The following is a 15757-nucleotide window of genomic DNA, read 5'->3' on the forward strand; positions in this document are numbered from 1 at the left end:
TTCTTCTTCTTCTTCTTCTTCTTCTTCTTCTTCTTCTTCTTCTTCTTGCTTTTGGGAGGGCAGTTGGGGTTAAGTGACTTGCCCAAGGTCACACGGCTAGTAAGTGTTAAGTGTCTGAGGCCGCATTTGAACTCAGGTCCTCCTGACTCCAGGGCCAGTGCTCTATTCACTGCACCACCTAGCTGCCCCCCTCATATATCTTCTTAATGCATAGTACTGTAACTCCCCTTTAACCTATCTAATTTCTTATAAATAATATATACCCATTTAGAACCATAATTCAGTTTTATCCCACCAAGTTTCAGGGATATTTTTAGGTCTCTTTTGACCCTTTATGTTCATCTAATATTAATTGTTTGTTGCCTAAACATTGTGGATCTGTATGAACATTTGAGACTGAAGGGTCTCGAGGGCTTCTTTTCTTGGATTTTGCTTCCTATTAACTCCTGGGCATCTCAACTGCTATTTCTTTTTCTTCCTCCATTTTAGTTCATCTCTGAGGTAGATGACTTTGTGGATACACAGTGGGAGGGGGCAGTTTTATGTCTCCCCCAACCTTTTTTAGTTTAAAGCTCTTTTGATTAGATTTTAAAGATACCAAGTAAATATAAAAATGTTACAATGGAGCATGGACTGAGTCTGGTAAAACTGACATTTCATTCAAAGTCCTCAGTACCTATCTTGGTGTTGGTGTGTGTGTGTGTGTTGTATATACGTCTATGTGTGTGGGGGGTGTATTTCGGACATGGTCAATGCTGGAATTTGTATTTGTAACAGATGTTTCCCCTCTTGCTTTCTTAATGGAAGGGGGAGGGGAAAATGAGAGGGAGAGAATTTGGAACTGAAAATAAAACAAAATTAGGAAAAAAACAACAACAATAAGACCAAGACAGGAGCTTAGTATATTTCATCATGAGTCCTCTGGAACTGAGGTTAGTTCCATTGTGTTTCTTTTTCTTTTTTTGCTTTTTGGAGGGCAATTGGTGTTAAGTGACTTGCCCAAGGTCACATGGCTAGTTTTTTGTGTTAAGTGTCTGAGGCCGGATTTGAACTCAGGTCCTCCCAACTCCAGGGCCAGTGCTCTACTCATTGTGCCACCTAGCCGCCCTTCCATTGTGTTTCAAAGTTGTCTTTACATTGTTATTGTATAAATTATTCTCCCAGTTCTACTCATTTCACTTTGTACAATTTTTGTAAGTCTTCCAAAGTTTTTAAAAATCATCTCCTTTATCATTTCTTACAGCACAAGAGCATTCACATAAACTTAACCTGCTCAGTCATTTCTTTCAGTTTACAGTTGTTTACCACCATGAGAAGAACAGACATAAATATCTTTGTACATATGCGTCCTTCTTCTCTTTCTTCCACCTCTTCAGGGTATAGACCTAATAGCAATAAGTAATACTGGGTTAGGAGCTATGAACAGTTCAATAGCTTTTGGGCCATTGTTTCAGGTTGCTTTCCAGAATGGTTGGACCAGTTCACAGCTCCACCAAACATTAACATTTGTTCTTGCTTTGCTGGTTTGTCCAACCTCAACTCATGATGATACTTATACCTCCCACTTGAGCAGGAAGTCTTTGTCCTGTTTGACTGATCCTCCCTATTAATAGAGCCAAAACAATCTGACTTCCATTTCTGTTGACCCTGTTGGCATGGCAACAATCTCTCCCAGATCCTGATTTAGTCTCATGGCCTTGTCGTTTGACCACGAATGAATGAATGAATGAATGAATGAATGAATGAATGAATGAATGAATGAATGAAAAGCATCTATTAATCACTTACTACATACCAAGCATTCTGGTAAGTGCTGGGATTCCAAAAAAAATGAGAGTCAATCAAGGAACTCACATGTTAATTTTGGGAGACAATACATAGGAAATTTAGCAGCAGTGAATATGCAAAGATCTGGAAATCCTAAGAGTGTGATGGCAGGATGGGTGGAAAGGCTGAGGGGTTCTAAGGTTACAATCAGTAGGTCAGACTGAGATCTGAGAATGTAGATACAGAATAGGTCTGGTCTGGGGGACTTTAGGGAATACTGGCAGGGCTAATGATAAGGTCTGGCAGTCTCCATGTCATTAAAAGGCTCATGATAAGGTGATATGGTCTCCATATCACCAAAGGGAATAGAATTGGTGGCTCCCATCCCATCTAAGCCTTGTGAGCTTGGATGATGAGTTCTGGCTGGCTCAGAAGAGGGAAAGTAGGGAAGACATGGCAGGAAGTATACCCCAACTGGCTCCATCTATACTTTTTGTTCTGACACCCAACCTTCTCACAGCCCCATGCTCTGATCTGCTGTTTATGTTAGCCATTAACCATCACCTGGCTAATGCCAGGCTAGGTGAGCATTAGTCAGGATATAGTGACCCTGTCTGTACTGATGAAGTGCCAGGCAACCAGCCAAACCAAAAAACACTCATCCTTTCCCTTGTGCTGAGCATAGAATCCAACAGTCCCAGAGTTCAGTGTTGGCTGAGAACTCCTGGCTGGCCAAGCACTCTATAAAACAGTATTATGTGTTAAAGAGAGCACACAGTCCCTGAATCTGAATTTGCAATTAAAATACAGAGAAAAGATATGTGGTTTTTTAAAAAGGAGCAATCTCTGGGTATAGGAATAGGCACTTCCTGTTTCTGTTCCAATCCAGGGCCTCTCTTAGCACCAGAGGAAACAGAGATATTGCCATAAAAAAGGACCATCTGGTCTTGGTATGCCTGGTTCCTTGCTATACGGCAAGCAAACTTTCAGATGAGCATCAGAATGCAGAAGATTTACCAGGCCTGTGTATAAGCCTGTATCCACTCTACTGGGACTGAAAGATCTCTCTATCCACCACCCAGAAAAGAATTCCTTCAGCTAACACAACTGCATGGATGCCTGTGATAATGACAGGGATTGTATGCCAGGCTCCACAACCAAGCTCCAGCTATTTCCCACACTGTATCACTTTGGCCTCCATTTCCTTCTCTAGCTCCAATGACAAAGCTTTGGTGATTAATTGTCAGACAAAACTGTTCATTATTCCCTAGTAGGATAACTTGGAGCTTCTATGAACACACCAAGTCCCTCTACACTCCACACTCTTCCTCCCCACAGATCCCCATGTGAATTTCCTCTTTTCTCCCCACTCTTTGATAGTCTGATAATTTTCTAGTCTGGAAAACACAACCTGTTCGATGTAAGGGATCATTTTTCTAGGAGGCCAAGATGCCAAGCTAACCTAAAGCTAGAGTACCCACACAATCAGGGAGATGGCAGGTCCCTGAATCCAGCCCCTACCTCTAGTTATCACTTTCCCTGGAGCACCAAAGGCAGATGTATGTCTAATCTATTTTAAATGATCTCCAGAGAAGGAAATTCCACAAGGTCCCTCAAGGAAGTGTTTAACAGTTCTTATAGTCAGGGAGTTCTGACTATATCCAGGCTGATATTTTTCCTTTCAGTCATCCTGATCTCCTGTGCTAGAATCTAAGTTCATTTCTTCACGTTTGTCCTCTGTGGAGGGGAAGAACCAATTAATCACTAGCAGAAAGAATATTAGACTTACAGTCAAAATGCATAGGTTCACAACTCCCAACCACCAAATGTGATTATGGGGCAAGTTCACTTAGCCTCTTTGGGACCCCCAGTTAATGATTATAACAACAACAGCAGCAACAACAATAGCAATAACTAACATATATTTAATGCTTTAAGGCAGTGTTTCTTAAACCATGGGTCATGTTCTAAGCATGCAACAACCAAACACTAATTCAAAATCAAACTTGTAATGAATCTGAGGTGTTTCTGGCAGCGCTTGCCTGTGTGGTATTACACAACTTCACTGCAGGCTTGGTTCTGAACACAAAGCATGCACACTTTGCACTGAGAATGCCCCCATGCCAACTAACGCTGCCAAAAGTAAAAAGGGTCGGGAGTGGGAAACGTTTAAGAAGCCCTGCTTTAAGGCTTGCAAAGTGCTTTATAAATATTAACTTAATTTAACCTAACAATAACCCTGGGGTGTATGTGCTATTATTATTCTCATTTTAGAAATAAGGAAACCAGGGCTGAGAGAAGTTAATTGACTTGTCCGAGGCCATACAGTTAGTAAGTGTCTGAGGCCAGATTTGCACTCCGGTCTCTTCCTGACTCAAGGTCCAGTGCTCTATCTACTGAACTATTTAGCTATTTACTTATTTGTAAATCAGGGACAATAATCCCTGCCCTGCCCAAGTCACAGTGCTGCTATGAGGATTAAATCTGATAATTTATGGGAAATGAGAACTACAGTATTATCCAAATATCCATTGCTGCCATTGCTTTACTATGTAACTGAAATGTACCCCTCACCCTTCTCTAGGACTCTGATCTTATAGTATAAAGACAGAATAATGCAATAACTAAAGCAGAAATAATGACTGACATTTATTCAACACTTTTAAGTTTTCAAAATGCCGTACTCATCTGAGCCCCCCAACAGTCCCATGAGGCAAGTGCTGGAGGTATCACTACATCCATTTTAGAGATAAGGAAACTCAGGCTTAGAAAGGTCAATTAATCTGTCTAGATTCTGGTTTGGGTTTGTTGTTTTGTTGTTTTTTTTTTTGCTTTTTTGGAGAGGGGAAGGTAGGACAATTGGGGTTAAGTGACTTGCCCAAGGTCACACGGCTAGTTTTTTGTGTTAAGTGTCTGAGGCCAGATTTGAACTCAGATCCTCCTGACTCCAGGGCCGGTGCTCTATTCCCTGCACTACCTAGCCACCCCAATCTATCTAGATTCTTATAGCTAATAGGTATTACAGATGAAATTTAAGTCCTATTCTTCTTGATTCCAAGTCCAAAATTCTATAAACTCTGTCATGCCTCTCAAAGTAGATTCTTTTTTCCAACTAGACTTACATGATTTGTTTAGTTTGGGAATTGCCAATAAGGAAATTCCTTCTAGAAATGCAGACCAGCACTGACTCCTTCGTATATTAGGGGTACCCAGAGGTTTAAGTAACTTATCCAATTGTTATGTATCAGATCTGATTTGAACCTGGTTCTAAGTAACTAAGCATAATAGGATAAGGCCTTAAAAGGGGGGATCATTAAGGTCCCAGGATCAGTTCTCGTGCTCACTCATTATATGGCTTTGGGAGAGTCAGAGTTTATGGGGCCACATATATCCCATGTGTATAATGGACATCCCTTGCTATAATTCCCTGCTTCCCTGGCTGGTGTGAGGATGAGAAAGATACTGTCTGTAGGCCACCTGGGGTGAGAGGCCATGTAAGCACAGATAACCATCATTATTTTTTCCATTTCTCCTTCACTGCATGGCCTTTTGATTTTAAGAAGAATGTACTAAGCGTTTTATAGTCTCACCAAGACCATTTGGACAAAGTGTGGTGTGTCTCCTCTCTGTTCATACCCCAGTCATCTGGCTGTCACAGTGCAAACCGGCCTGGGTCTTACTGCTTAATTACTGCAAGTTGGCAAGGCCGCTGGTACCTTGAGAGCCCTTGGACATGTACCATACGTTTTGGGCAGCAACACTCCCCTGGCACAGGGACGCCTCCTGTCACTCCTGTGGCTCCGCTCTGTTAAGTGATGGCCTCTCTCCAAACTCTGGGCCCTAAGCACAAGTAGGGGAGGAAAGAGCCTGCCATCCTGATGCCAGCACCACCATTGCCCAGAGACCAGCCTGCCAGGAGGTCTGGCAGAGAAAAGCCTTCACTCCCCACAAAGAAAGAGAAAACAAGTTTCATCCTTTGTATTTCAAGAAAATAAGTAAATGCAAAAAACCTAATGCTCCTCAATCCCATTGCCCAAGATGGAGACACTAAGACTCTACCCAACTTGGACCAGGGAACCTGAAAACTTTGACACTGGATACTTTCCAGTCTTCCCAGTCAATCACTGCCTGAGAAGTTTCCAATGGAGCCAAATTCCTAGAGGAGTGAGGAATGAGGCTTTGCCTCCTATGATGGTCCTGATATATTGCACACTGTTGAGATGTTTAAGAAATACAACCTGATGTTTTTTTTTCTTTTTCTTTTAAAGTAATCAGGGTTAAGTGACTTGCCCAAGGTCACATGGCTAGTTTTTGTGTTAAGTGTCTGAGGACAGATTTGAACTCGGGTCTTCTTGACTCCAGGTCTGGCTCTATCCACTGAACCATCTAGCTACCCTCTAACCACTCTACCACTTTTTAAAATTCAAATATCTCCTAGAGAAGAAAACTAAGGAACAAGCCCGTCAGTGTGGACACATTTATCAAAGCTTTCTCTCTGTACTGAAGGGGTCTGGGTAGCTGACAGAAGTGACAGCCTAGGAGGAAGAAGCTATGATAAGAAGATGAAGGGTGATTACCGGAAGATTATTTTACCTTATTTACCTTCATATACATAACTGGACTCTCTCAGTACCTCTAGACAGAACTAATCAGTGAAATGAGGAGCTGATCATTTTACACAGAGTTGTTTGTGAGATCATCAGTGAAAGAATATCAGAGCCCCTAACAAGAAAGATATCCTGCAGCCAGGTACCTACTGCAGACAGATCTGAAGACAGGGATCACCGTCTAGATGACAGAAACTGTTCTCCCCCCGGGTTCCTTGGCCAAAAATATCTGGGTTATCATACCACTTGCCTGCTGGTCTCCAGTGGAGATCTGGCTTCTAAATGTTAACCCTTAAATATTATTGTTAATGGATTCAACACTTGACATGTAAGTGGTTCACAACAGCAAGGTTATAGAAGACCTGCCAGGAACGTAAATTCAAGCCTCCCTTGAGAGACAGTTGTAAAGTGTATTAAATTCATCGGAGTCTTCAGATTAGCCAGGCCTGGCTTCAATAAGGCTTCTTCCTCCCTTTTCATTCCCCCTTCTCTCTAGAGGAACAATTTCTCAGCAGAGGATTGTCATGACAACCCAGAATGAAGGCATCCTTAATACTAACCCCAGTGCAGGGACACAGAAACCAGGGCTTCAGATTTCAAGGAGGCTGTGATGAATCCCCTTAGCCAATGAGCCTTGGGCTTGTAGAGAGGTAAGCGACAGAAAAATTACAATTAGTTTAAAAGGTCACACTCATTGTTCGAGATGTAAAACACAACAGAGGGGCTTCGCCATATCTACATACCAATGTCCCAACTGGACTCTTAAAAATGAATCAGGCTATACCCTTTTTAGTCATCTGAGGGTGTCACTCTTTTCCTTTCAAGTTTATTAAGGGTCATCCTGGCCTCAGACACCATCCAGAACACTGAGATGAACACAATCCCTGCCCAGTGGGTTTACTATTTAATTGTGTTTAACTGCTGAGGTAACCTTTGTCGGAAATCTATAAAGAGGCAGCTACCCCCTTGGTTCCTCCTTTACAGATTCTTTGAAGACAGAGCGCTATTTATCACAGAAGAACTTTGAAAATGTCCATTAAGACTTTTAAGAAAGTTTTTTTTTTCCTGTGATGTGCATTGAACCAAGAGCACTGACTTGTAGTCCCTGTACTTCTTCTACTGTGGGACAAGAAACCATGTGGGATTAGGGGAGGAATATAGGCTCTGGAGTCAGAGGAGTTGGGTTCAAGTTCTGCTTTTAGCATTTATTATTTGTGTGACCTTAGGTAAGCTATTTAAATTCCCTGGATAGGTTTCCTTTTCTGTCAAATGAAGGGGTTGAACTCCATAACCTCTGTGGTCCTTTCCAGAAGCCCATCATCTATGATCCAATGATTTAAAGTCAGAGGATTTGAATTCCAATACCACCTCTGCTGGGTAGTTAGGGAGTACAATGGGGACAGTGCTGGGCTTGGAGTTGGGAAGACTCCTCTTCCTGAGTTCAAATCTAGCTTCAGACACTTACTAGCTATGTGACCCTGGGCAAGTCACTTAACCCTGTTTGTCTCAATTTCCTCATCTATAAAATAAGCTGGAGAAGGAAATGTCAAACCACTCTAGTGTCTCTGCCAAGCAAATCCCAAATGGAGTCACAATGACTGAAAAACAACTGAACAACTACAAATCACTTCTACTACTTCCTATCTAACCTTGCATAAATAACTTAATTTGTCTTACCCATAGATTCTTCATTCATAAAATGAGGACATTGGATCATTTCATCTGTAAGATAGTTTTCAGATCTATAGCCTATGAACTGGAAAATTACTTAAACATTGTTATTGTTGGAGTGATTTGACATTTCCTTCTCCAACTCATTTTTACAGATGAGGAAACTGAGTTAAACAGGCTTAAGAGACTTGCCCAGGGTCACACAGCTAGTAAGTATCTGAGGCTGAATTTGAACTCAGGTCTCCTTGACTCCAGACCTGGGGTTCTACCCACTGTACCATTTATCTGTTCTCATTTTCAAAATGGGGATAATAATAATTGTCAGCAGCATGGCATAGTGAAGTCAGAACCCAGAAACCTGGGTTCAAGTCCTTTCTCTGAAACATTGGCTTGTGACCATGGGCAAATCAGTGAACCTCTCATTGTTCTCAGACACCTATTTTTAAAATGCCATAAAGTTCAGATGAGTTGTTGATCTACATTAGTGGTAAGAATTTCCAAACCAGGAATTCCTCTTGCAAATGAAATCACAGATCTAGACCAAAATAATAATAATAACAATAAAGTATAAAACAAAAAAATACATGACATGATTTTTAAGGGTCCATCAAGACCTAAGGCAAATGATTCTAAGAATGCACTTCTGCCTGCAGTTGGGAGAAGACGTGTCTATTAGCTGCCAAAATCCTTTCCAGTCCTATGAGTTTAAGTCAGCTGAGAAGGATTGGAGATAACTTGGAATGAGTCCAGAGGAGAGCAATGAAGATGAGGAGAGGGTTGGAAAATAAGATCGGTGACAAAAGGTAAAAGGCATTTGGATTGCTTAGCCTAGAGAAAGGACACAGATAAAATACCCAGTCCTTCTTTTTAGACACATGAAGAGCTACTCCATTTGGAGGCTGTGGCCTGCCCTGTTCCATTCGGAATGAGTAAAGAACAAGTGGAGACAGGATGTCTTAGGTTGCATACAAAAAAGGGCTCCCTGGGGCAGCCAGGTGGCTCAGCGAGTAAGAGCACTGGCTCCAGTGTCGGGATGATCAGGGGATCAAATCCGGGCTCAGATACTTAGCACCACACACAGAAATAACTGGCTGTAACCTTGAACAAATTACTTAACCCCAATTGCTTTAAAAAAGGGGGGGCACTCCCTGGCAGTAAGAAAAGGTGAGGATTTAAGAAAGGCTCTGGAAGAATAGTATGGCATCTCCTGCTCTATAGAAGAAGCAGCTGGGTGGATAGAGCACTGGGCCTGAGGTCAGGAAGACCTGAGTTCAAATGTGACCTCAGACTCTGTCTCAACTATAAAATAGGGATGATAACAGCAGGACTGTGGGACCTTGGGTAAGTCACTTAACCTGTGTTTGCCCCAGTGTCCTCATCTGTAAAATGGGAATAATAATAGCACCCACTTCACAGAGCTGGGGTAAAGCTCATATGAGATGACAATTGTAAAGAGCTTAGTGCTTGGCATCAGTGATATATAAATGTGAGTTGTTGCTGTTGTTATAGATTTTAGAAAAGCCTGGTTATCTGTTGATCTGAGATTTACAGTGACAAATTTTAAGTGAAAGATCTATATGCTTATCTTTAAAATTTCCCATCACCTGCCCTTCTGCAGTATGAAAGACAATTCCCTAGAGGTTATCCATTCTCCCTTCTCTTCTCCACCTAGTCCAATCCAACCCATCTTTGGAAGCCTAGACTCACAAAACTTCCCTGAATACTCCAGTTTTCCTATCACTTCTGCAGGAGACATGGAAGGCTTCATGGAAGAATTAGGACTTACTCATTTAGTAAGTATAATCATAATGGGAATGCTTTCAATGTGTGACTTGTGTAATCAATTTATTTTATAGTTATATCCCTTAGTCTGTACAGTGCTTAATTATATGCTGCCTTTTAATGATATTTACCTCATGTTTATTAATATTGTTTCTCCAACTAGATTGTAAGGTCCTTGAGCTTACCTCAAGGAGATTGGTATAGGACCTCTTTCCACCAATGAAGATTTCCATCTAGAGTTTAACATCTTAGATGCCTAAGGAACAGAAGGGTTTAATGTCTTACCCACCATTACATAGTTGGTACATGCCTGAGGTAGGATTTGAACTCAGGTCTTCCTAACTTCAATGTTAACACAAATCTATCTGTTCACTATGCATAGTTGCTTTTGCCATGTCTTATATTTCATATGTATCCCCACAGGGTCACAAATACAGTAGGCATTCAATAGATACTTGTTGATGGATAAAGAGGCTTAGTAGACTAAGAATGGGACCAAGGACCACATTGCTAGAAATTCTACATCAGTCCTCTTCCCCATCCTCATCAGGGTCTTTTTGTAAGACCCATTTTTACAAGGTAAAACAAAATTCTCCATTTCCCTCTAATTTTAGGGAAGGCTTTAGGAGGTAAAGTGGCTTCTGTATTTTTCAGGATATTTGAATGTCAGAGTAGAATAGTGGGCAAGACCCAACTGGGGAAGCCAAATAGATTTTTACCTGTTTTTAACTGAACAATGATGACCCATACCAGTTCCCCCCACCCACCCCAGGATGCTGTCAAGTGACCATGAGAACTCAAATGTGGTTGACACAGGAAATACTAGCAGTAACAGGTAACAATCAGTAATAGCTAAAGTCTGGACAAAAGATCAAAGTGGGGTGGGGGGAGCGAGTTGGCTGTAAACACTAAGGCTTAAAAGAAGAGATGAAATGAGTGAAAAGGGGGAGTCTACCCTTTGAGAGGTGCTCAGCTCTATTTGGGGCAGCTAGGTGGCACAGTGGGTAGGGTAGTAGACCTGGAATCAGGAAGACTCATCCTCCTGTGTTCAAATTTGGCCTCAAACATGTTCTAGCTGTGTGACCCTGGGCAAGTCACTTAACCCTGTTTGCCTCAGTTTCCTCATCTGTAAAATGACCTGGAGAAGTAAATGGCAAACCACTCCCAATATCTCAGCCAAGAAAACCCCAAATGGGGTCATGGAGAGTCAAACATGACTAAAAAAAAACAGCAACAAGTTCTATTTTGGATGCCCTGTGTTTGAACCCGTGTTTGAACCCGTGCCTGACCCTTGACCATATGTCTACCAATTCTATTCCCTTTTAATTCTGATGCCCTTGAACTACTGACCTGTTACAAGAAGGCTTTCTCTCTGCCTTTTCTCATCCACTCCATTTTCATCTCTATGCAGATGATTTCAAAGTTCTACATAGCCAGCCCTAGCATCTCTCCTGATCTCTACTCTCACACCACCAATAGCTTCTTGGACATCTCAAACTCGACATCTTCAACACTGAGCTTAAATTCAGTGTGTTCCAAAACGAACTCTTCTTCCAAACCTCATTACCATCAAAGGTGCCACCATCCTGACTAACTCAAGGCTGCATCCTCAGGTCTGCACTTTCACTCACCCCACACGTACAACCTGTTGCCAAGTCCTGTTTTTCTTCCTTCACAACTTTCTTGTCTATGCCCCCTTCTCTCCACTCATGCAGCCACCATTTGGGGGCAGGTTTCATCACCTCATTTCTGGACTATTACAATAGCATTCTTGTTACTCTCCATGCCTTAAGTCTTCCCCCACCTCACCCCATCCTCCACTCAGCTGCCAAAGTTGATCTTCCTAAAGCTCAGGTCTGACTTTATCACACCATCCCCTCCCCTCCCTTTAACCTACAGTATCCCCCGATTATTTCCACAATCAAATACAGTCTGTTATACTATAATGTTTGTTTCAAAAACATTAATTTGTTCCAACACAATCAATACATTAGGGAATGTTTTGAGCATAATGAGAATTCAGTTTGCTTATACGTGATTTCTTCCCTGAGAAACAGCAAGAATGCAGGAAACTGCACTACATTTCAAAATAATTCACAAGCTCAACCCTTTGACACCCACCACCACTTCAGATCCTTTTCAAGGTAAAGTGTCATATTTATTGTGTATCTTCTGGAACAGTAGGAGCTGTGGAGGAAGGAGGGCTGGTCTGAACATCCCCACCCCATCCCTATGATCTCCTGTCCTGAAACCTAGGGTTCTGTCCAACCCAACTTGCTCAAAGCTTTGCCAGTCCAGGCCTGAACATCTGGGACTGAAGCACAGATTTATCAATAGTCCTGGTTGCCGAGGCTGGCACCATTTATTTAGCATTCATGCATTTGTTAACCATTTAATATGTATAAAATTGCGCTACTATAATCAGATTCCTATTTTTTCCTTTATATGTGTCACTGATGAAGTTTTTAAGCTTTATGCCCCTAACCTTTTTTTTCCCATAAGCCATGTGGTTTTTATTACCCAATTTTGCACGGTGGTGCTTTTGGGGAATGCATATGTCAACTTACAGCAGAACTTATAAAATCCCCTGACTGGTTTTTAAGCCCTTCATAACCTGGCTCCTTCCTGCCTTCCTAGGTTTCTTAAACTTTACTCCCCTCTCCTTACTCTGTGATCCAGACACTGGCCTCCCTCTTATTCTTTTCACAGGGCAATCCATCTCCTGATTTCTTGACTTTGACTATCTCCTATGTACCTGAAATGTTCTTCTCCCTTCTCTTCATCTCCTGGCTTCCCTGGCCTCCTCCAAGAAGCAGCTTAAATCCCACCTTCCGCAAGAGAATTTTCCTGGTCTGCTCCCAATCCCTTAACTACTGCTGTTTTCTCTCTGAGATCACCTTACTTACACTCACATCGTATCTTGTATATAAACAGTTATGTGCATATTGTCTTCCCTAATAGAAGGTGAGCTCTTTGAGGACAGGAACTTTTTTCCTTTTTTTTTGTATTCTTCATATTTAACACAGTACCTGGTCTGTGGCAAGCATTTAAATGCTTTTTATCTCTCCATGAAGATGTCCTACTAAGATGGACTTTGCCCCTGGGACCCTAGACTCTAATAGGTGAGGTTTTGCCTGATCTTGACCCAAACCAGACTTCACCATCTCTCTCTTCCTTTTTATTTCCAAATCATATTGTCTGCATTCTAGTCATCCTCCTCGTCTCTCTCACACAATAAAATAGTACAGCAGGGTAAATCAAGTCATGACTCATCATGAAATAATTCACTGAATACATATGAGACCTCCTTTCATCTCTGCAGCTCACAATCCCTCCACATCTTAGTGAAAAGTCTTCCTAGTTTGATGTGGTTGGAAAAAATCCTCATCTAGGACCCATTCTGGTGGTAAGTCTTTAAACTTAGCTGGGCTAGTCTGCAAACAATACACAGACAGTCTCCGGACCTGTACTTTGCACCTTAGCAGGACAACTTCGTCATGGGGAGAGAACTTTCTGAAACATTCAAAGAGTAGCAACACTGTTCCAAGAGATGACTGTCTACATTCTCTCAAGTTAATGCTAAAATTCCCTGGTGCCTCCAAAAGTACTGTGTGTAGAAAACTCTTTCAAACACCGATTCCAAATAAAAAGTACCATTTCCTGACTATACCCACAGGGACCATGAGAGCAAGAGGCCTTTGACAAATGAGTTGTTTCTTTTGGCTGGTCCTGAGGCCTGCACCAAATAAAAGTTGCTATGAAAAACATTATCTTATATTTGAGTATCCAAAATGTGCCAGGCATTCCTGAGAATATTTAATATGTAACATTCATTCATTCATTCAACCATTAGCTATTGAACACCTACTATGTACAAAGCACTTTGCTAAGTGCTGAGGTATATATAAAGATAAATACAGCTGGGTTGCTGCCCGCAAAGGAATTGGCATTCTAGGAATGATACAAATATACAAGGCATGAACTGCTCCCCCCTTTAAGGTTTTGTCTTTTGTTTGGGATTTTCTTCATGTAATGACATTATCCAGAGATTTCCTACTCCTTCTTTCCTCTTGTTTCGCATTCCCTTCTGTCTATAGTCTTTCCATATATGCATACACTGGGTGTCTCATGGAACCCCTTGTAAGAGTTAGAAAGAGAAATCCTTCCATTGAGACGGACACTGTGCTACATGCTAGGGAATACAAAGACAAAACTGAAACTGTCCCTACCTTCTTGGAACATATATTCCATTGCATGGAAACAACATATACACAAAAAAGTAAATATAAATTACGTACAAATCCATATCTGGGCAGGATGCAAGCTGATATAACCCAGGCATGACTGGGCAGCCTCACTTCTAACATGAAGATGCCTTTGTGGGGGTCTTTTAAGCATGCCCAGTTTGTCCCCACTTGATTGACCACCTTCATCTTTAAAACTGGTGAGATAAAGCCAGTAGCTCTTTTTTGGCTGCACACTTTTTTGGCAGCTCTCATGTGCTGTGTCCAGAGGATAAAGATCCCAGCTCACCCACAGTACGGATGCTATTACCTGAACCAGTGAGAAGGGAAAGATGTACCTTTCGCTGCTCCCTCTCTTTCGTCCTAGCTCCTAGAAATGGGACTACAGATGTTGGTTTTGTTTCTGGGTTGTCTGTCCTTTTCAGTTTCAGGTGACCAGAGGCAATCCCTGATAGACTGGGAGTGTGAGCGCCACCTTGGAGCCAGGATTACCGACTGGATGGTCCAGCCATCCAGTACAGCATGAAAGCCCTGAGAAGTCATAAATGTCTATGACTCAAGTCCAAGTGAGGCTTTGCACTTGGAAATGGAAATGTGTTCTATAGGAACCAATCTAAGCTATGGACCCAATCTCCTTCCCCCCTCCCAAGACTGAAGTAGTACAAAGAGAAAGAAGAAATTTTGCTTCCTACATGTTAGGAGTAAGTTTGTATGTTTGTGATATTACCTTTTGGAGTAAATATTTCTATGTAAAAGCTAATCTGACTATTATTGACTAAAGAAGCACTCCCCCTGCAATGGAAGGGACATCATAGTGGGGGCTGGAGCCATTTGCAGAGAGCCTAGACAGCCCCCAATGCCCTTAAAAGTACCATAGAACCCTGGGGGGAGGAGTGAAATGCAGCATGCCCAGCCTTCAGGCCATGGAGGTCAAGGTGGTCTGTGTTACACTAATAACTGGGGGATCAAGAAAGGTTTCATGTGGGCAGTGTTACTTGAGCTGAGCTTTGAAAGATGCCCACAATTCTAAGTGTTAGAAATCAGGAAGGCATCACAAGCAAAGGACAGGAGACAGAATGTGGTATTCAAGGAACAGCCAATAGGACAGTCTGTCTGAAATAGAGAGTACACAAAGGGGAATCACATGCAATAGGGCCTGAAAAATAAACCAGAACCCAAGTATAAAGGCATTTAAATTCCAAACAGAGGAATTTGTATTTTGTCTTATAGGTAATAGGGAGCCACTGTGGCTTACCAAACTAGGAAAGATTTCAGTATGGGCCCAGGGACAGACTAAATGTCTTTTGTCCCTCTTTATGCACAAAGTGATCACATTCCACTAGGGGAATGGTGGTGCCCTTGACAATAATAGGGAAGTTATAGGAAGAAGGTAGGACTTTTAGTCCTAATAGATTAACCCTCCCCTGTTATACTCAATTTCTCGATCATCTTCACTCTCTTTATTCCCCTCCTGGCCTTTCTCAGGGCTTCCATGACGGGCTGACTGGCTGCACCATCTAGTACATAATCCTGGCTCCATGGTGGTCATGGCTAACATTCCCAGCCCATCAAGGATTGCCTCTGGGCATCTGAAAATGAGAAGGATGAATAACCCAGAAACCTACTAAAACAAACACCCTCCATCCCTTTTCTGGGATTGGGGTAAAGTAGAGGAAGAAGAGTAAG

General features: G+C 42.0%; 1 long non-coding RNA gene across 4 annotated transcripts in view; it reads left to right on the forward strand.

Annotated features, from left to right (window-relative positions):
• LOC138155242 (uncharacterized) overlaps positions 1–15757 on the forward strand; it is a 228781-nt gene that overhangs the window by 88461 nt on the left and 124563 nt on the right. For all 4 annotated transcript variants that reach the window (XR_011166785.1, XR_011166787.1, XR_011166788.1 and 1 more), the window contains exon 2: positions 9718–9838. This is a non-coding gene — a long non-coding RNA (uncharacterized lncRNA). The remainder of the gene's footprint in view (positions 1–9717; positions 9839–15757) is intronic.

This window comes from Petaurus breviceps, unplaced genomic scaffold (genome assembly GCF_028583685.1).
Source record: "Petaurus breviceps papuanus isolate PSGF00001 unplaced genomic scaffold, PetGlider_PUasm1.0 91133, whole genome shotgun sequence".
Lineage (NCBI taxonomy): Eukaryota > Metazoa > Chordata > Mammalia > Diprotodontia > Petauridae > Petaurus > Petaurus breviceps.